Below are 5,360 nucleotides of genomic sequence, written 5' to 3'. Positions count from 1 at the left end.
TCATTGAATTTGAGAGAGAAAGTAAGAGTTGGGTTTATTTACAGGTGGAAGGAACAGTATTTGAAATGTAGCTTGGTAAAGCATCTGTTGTTCCTCTGATTTCACAGCAGGAGTATTAGAGGACTACTTAAATAGACGGCATTGCAGGAAATTTAATTACCACTAAACATTTACAAGGGAATTCATTGTTCCCTGGAGTTACCACAGGGGAAATAACGATGGTATATGACATCTCTGGGCTTTAAAGGGGAAGGATGTGCAGCAACTGGTTGGAAACAAATGAGAGTGTACAGGAGCTGCAGATTTAAGAAACTACTAGATTTATCCTACCACAGAAATGATCTAAACATTTGAAAAAAGCAGCTGATATCTTTTACAATGATACCATAATCATAAACTGCAGGAAGGCAAAGATGTAATTTTTTTACAAACTTGTCCGATACCTTTCCCATAAAAACACCAAAAGGGAAAGATAACCAAATTCTGCCAGAATTCTGCAAGAATATTTAAGGGTACATTCAGCAAACTTAGCACTTGAGCACAGCTAGTTCTGGCAATGAGGGGGGCTCTCTATATCGGTGTTGACCTCAACATTACCAATGTAAAGATCAGTAAAGATCAGTATCTTTTACCTCCTTCAGAAGATATATTTGCCTGATTATTGCACTTTTGGCAAGTTCACCCTAACTTAAAACCATCCACAAATAGATGATGACAATGACAAGACTGAAGACAATGAGACAGTGAGGTCTCTGATAGCAGACATAACTAATAGGCTACAGGAACGGTACCTTCTGGTTAGCAGGCATACACAAGTAGATACTATGAGGTATCGCTGGCATGCAACGTTATTTGAATAACAGTCACAAAACTAGCAATGACCAACGACCCCAAAAACTCCCTCATGGGCTTGGGTTTCATCATTCATCCTTAAGACAAAATTTGCATTCATTGATTTGATCAGCTCATTCTAGCAATAAATGTGTGTATACATCACAAGGCAAAAGCTGAAGAAATCCACAAGGAATCCAAAGTGGATAAATATCCAGTACAGTTACATCCTTTTCTGACAGTATTCAATTACTGAGAGGGTATTTGAACATTTTCTAATCGAACAGATTGGCACTGGAAATGCTGGATCGTCCTGGTTCCATCAAAACTTTCTACAGAAGCTTAAGCCGTGGCTGGCTGTGGCTGCTGGCCAGAAATCCCACCAAGGTGGACACTTACTGTAGCTCAGCTGACTGGCTAGGTAGCTCCCTAGCAATATGATGACTGCTCAGTTGGTGTCTTGGCTCACCAGGCCTGCCAGCTGGCAAAGAAATAGATTGTTCCATTTTTGCCAGAAAGGCTGTGGAGCCAGCGCGTTTTGTTCCAGCGCTCGATGAAACAAAATATTGACAAGCTGGAATTTCCTGTAGAATAAAAATTTCACTTCCCAGCCAGCTCCAGTTATTATTGTACGCTCTTGCATAACATAGTGACGGCGTTATCGCATCCTCTAAGTAAACACAATGCACAGAAAGGATGTGAATCCAGCGAGCCTTCCAAGCCTTCGGATAAGAATCTCGCAGCATCTGACACCGTCTCTACGCAGTACAATGCATCTTTTGATAAGGTTAGTTTGCGACGCTTTCCACTTTGCATTAAAAGGCCTATTAAGTTGGCTCCGAGAACTCGTTTGTCAGCAGGACATAAGTGGCCAACTGAGGGATGAATTCAGTATGCAGTCTGTGGATTACTCCCTTTACGCATATTGTTTTGGAAGATGACTTACGTAGGTTACCTATCAAACTCCAAGGAAAGAAAACCCAGTACGAGCCACAACATAGTTACATCTATAAGGATTATTAGGTCTTTACTGTTGAAAAAAGGAGTTAAAATATCCATGAACAAGCAAATGAATTCTCAAAGATGTCACTGGAAACAACAGACTTATGAAACATTCAGTGAAAAGAAACCAGCAAATGTCATTGCATTATACCGTAATGCCATAAAACCAACCCCCGTCAGAGACAAAAGCCTTGGTCCAACCCAGGACAAAGATTCATGGGAGGATGACTAATGAAATTACACATTCAGATGAAAAGTTCCAGTTTTGTCATCCGTAGGTGTGTCAAGAGTGTTTTCAAGGAGAAGCTGAGCAGAGTGTAAATGGCAAAGCCAGTCAACCCATGGGTACGCACTCGGTGGCAGAACAAGCCCATTTAAGCTGTTTCCATTCTCGGTTGTCTCTGTGCTACCCCCAGTGCCATGCTGTCACATTTATTATGTTGGTGAACTGGACCGGCAAAAAGGAAGGAAAGCAGGTTGTTTTCTAGACTTCTCAGTTTGATCTCATTTACTGCTTGATTTCACAAATGTTCATGCTGGCACAGTCCAGAAGCAGTGTGGCTGTAGAAGCAGGCCGCAGGGCTGGGGAGCAGAAGGGTATGTTATAAATGGATAGGCCACTAAAAGTCATTCATGAAATTATTCCATTATAAGCTTTAAATTTTGGGGGGAATTGTATCAACCATGGCAGATCCTTCCCAGCTTACTGCAAGGGGATCAATGGAAAGGCTTAGCCAGGTGTTGAGACAAAAAGGATCTGCTATGCCTCCTGTTAAAGGTAGGAATACAAAGACTATGAATTACCTATCTGCCTTTGAGAAGGCAATCCATATTATTATAAATTACATCAGTGCGGTTTGTTGGATGTAATTTAAGGTCTTGCCTGAACTTAATAAAGCTTTAGTTATAGAGGGGCATTTTTTAGAGGTAGCATCATAAAAAAACCCTAAACAAACATTGACACAATCATGCAGCTGTGTAGTTTTCATGTACAGAGGAAAAAAATCTAATCTAATTAAGAAAATGGATGGAAAATGGCAGTGAAGCCACAGACTAGTTCCTCATCTCCTTTTATAGAACTGGCATTCAATACCTTAGAGAGATGACATGCAAGTCAGTCTGAGATAATCTTTCAACAAGTTGCTCCAAGCCAGCGGCCCTGAAAATACCAAGATTAAAAGACAGGTGCAGACAGTGAGTCAGGCTAGGTCCAGGGCCATGGCAGTATTTCTGACCAAAAGATTCTAAAGATGCCTATTTTTGATAGTGAAAGAGCAGGCAGAAAACAGTACAGGCACATGACTCCAGCCAGCCGGCTCCACCTGATCCTGACCCCCACACATGGACCGTTGTCCCAGCCTGGCCTTGACCCGTCCCTGTCCCCACAGAGGTGCCCGATGCCCTGCGCTGGGGCTGTCCCCAGCCTGCCCTGTTCCCTGGCTGGGGGTAGTGAGACGGCCTCCAACTGCCCAGGCCCTGCCCTGAAAAACATAAAACTGAACAGGACACAAAATACCAGAGCCCACAAACTGATACTCATCACTAATACACATTTTAAGAAGCGCTGGCTGACCAGCCAAGTTTCCTGTGCTTTTACATAGGCAGTCTTTAAATCAGTTGTAAAAAAAATATAAATCAGTATTTCAAAGCTATCCCCATTTTTATTATTACATAAGAAAACACTTTTTTGGACAAACAATGGCGTGCTGTGGGTCATGTTTCATAGTTTCCTGATGAGGGTAAATCTTGATTTTTTTCAAGGTTTTGGCAGGGAGCTATAGGAACTCATTATTCTGAATAGCCTAAGGGGAATTATGAAACAAAGGGAATAAAAGGCTTAAATTTATTTTTAAAGTGTGCTTTCTCATGTTTACATTGCACCCAGATCTATTTTGGTTTGGAAATTTTTTACTTACTGTAAGTCTCGCTACTTGAAAAACAACAAAATCCTTACAATTTTTAGTTAGCATGAAAACTGAAAAGTATTTTGAAGGAGTTGGTCAAAAAAGAGGCATTTTTTTGGTTAACCAAAGGTGTGCAAAACTGTTAACATTTTTTTACTCAAATGAGAGTGTATTTCTGAGCCAGGCTGGTCTGAATGGGCACTGAAATGATGACTGACTTGAGCTAAACTTGATTCGATTAGTCATTAACTTTTTCCCCATACCATAGGGACCCTGCAGTCCCTGGGAATATGAGAAACCTTTAATTTGTCCCACTTAGCTAACACTGTGACATACTTTAGAGCCAGTAATCCTTTTTTTTTCTCTACCTAGTCTGTGCGTGGTTTGTGGGCTTTGTCGCACAGCTTACTAGTTTTTAGGGTAAATTAAAATGCAGTTTATCTGTTAGCAAAATGAGTAAGCGAATACACATCCTGACTTCTAAAGCGTCTAAAATGATTACACAACCCAGAAACAGCCTATGATCAAGGACTAAACAGAAATAAAAGCCACAGCTTGAGTAAAAACAGAAGCTAGGCAGAAGCAGGAATTATCTGGAAAAGTAATGGAGATCCAGTGGCAAAAATTCTGTCCTTTTTACAGGGCTCAGGTGGTACCCAGGAGAAAAATGCAACTTAAAAGGAAGTTAGGGTAGTCTCTGTCTGTCTGTCTGTCTTTCTCTCTGTAAAGTGGGCAGGTTAGACTTTGAAATCCCCCAGTACCGAAAAAGCTATAAGGCTAGCATCTTTTTATGATTTTTTTTTTTTCTGACCTATCCCCTCCCCCAGTGTGAGAAGTTTTGGATTCTTGCTGAAATTCAGCTTTGGGGCTCTTTCATTTCTTCCAGAGGCTGTTGCAACCACATGCCACCTTGTCTGCACCTGTAGCCACAGTGGAACTCTGGTTCTGTTGTTCTTCCTCTCTTACACCAAGTCCCAGAATGACCTGTCCGGATTCTGGGAGTCTCTCTTTTGGGGAGGGACAGAATTGTCAGCCAACAGCGTTACGACTATCCATCGCATATTGTTCAACACACTTCCTTATCTGCGTCCTCGCTGTTGTCAGGTTAGTGTCTGAAGGAGCTGCTGCTGAAACGGAGCGATGTTGGGAAGCTACAACAGACTATTTCCATGCAAATAGAAAGAAATCCCAGGCCCCAACAGCATGTACGGTTAAATACACATCTCCACCATAACTTGTGAGAATTTGAGAATCAGTTGCGTATTTGCTGGGGTAAACAGCACACCTGATGTACAGGTAAATCTGGCAGTACTGAGTTTAAAAAGGAGTGGGAAGGGAGGAAGGGCACAGGAGTTTCAAACAGGGCTTGACAGCGCTCTGTCTGCGCTTTGTCTGCCTAAAGCCAGACTCTAGCCTCTAACCCATCTACCCTGCTGAGCCAGCCAGCCAGCTGGGAAGCAAGCCGGGCATGAGAGGCTTTCATGAGCAACCAGAAGGCAGGCCTCCCGTCTAGACTAGGCAGGAGCGACCCACCTCGCAGGCACACAACCTCCCGGGGGCTTTGCAAAGGCTGCAACTCCCGTGACAGGCACGGAGAGGCGGGCCAAGCTCTGTGCCACACCA

Source organism: Egretta garzetta, unplaced genomic scaffold (genome assembly GCF_000687185.1).
Source record: "Egretta garzetta isolate BGI_Z169 unplaced genomic scaffold, ASM68718v1 scaffold351, whole genome shotgun sequence".
Taxonomy (NCBI): domain Eukaryota; kingdom Metazoa; phylum Chordata; class Aves; order Pelecaniformes; family Ardeidae; genus Egretta; species Egretta garzetta.
Note: the sequence above shows the minus strand (reverse complement) of the source record.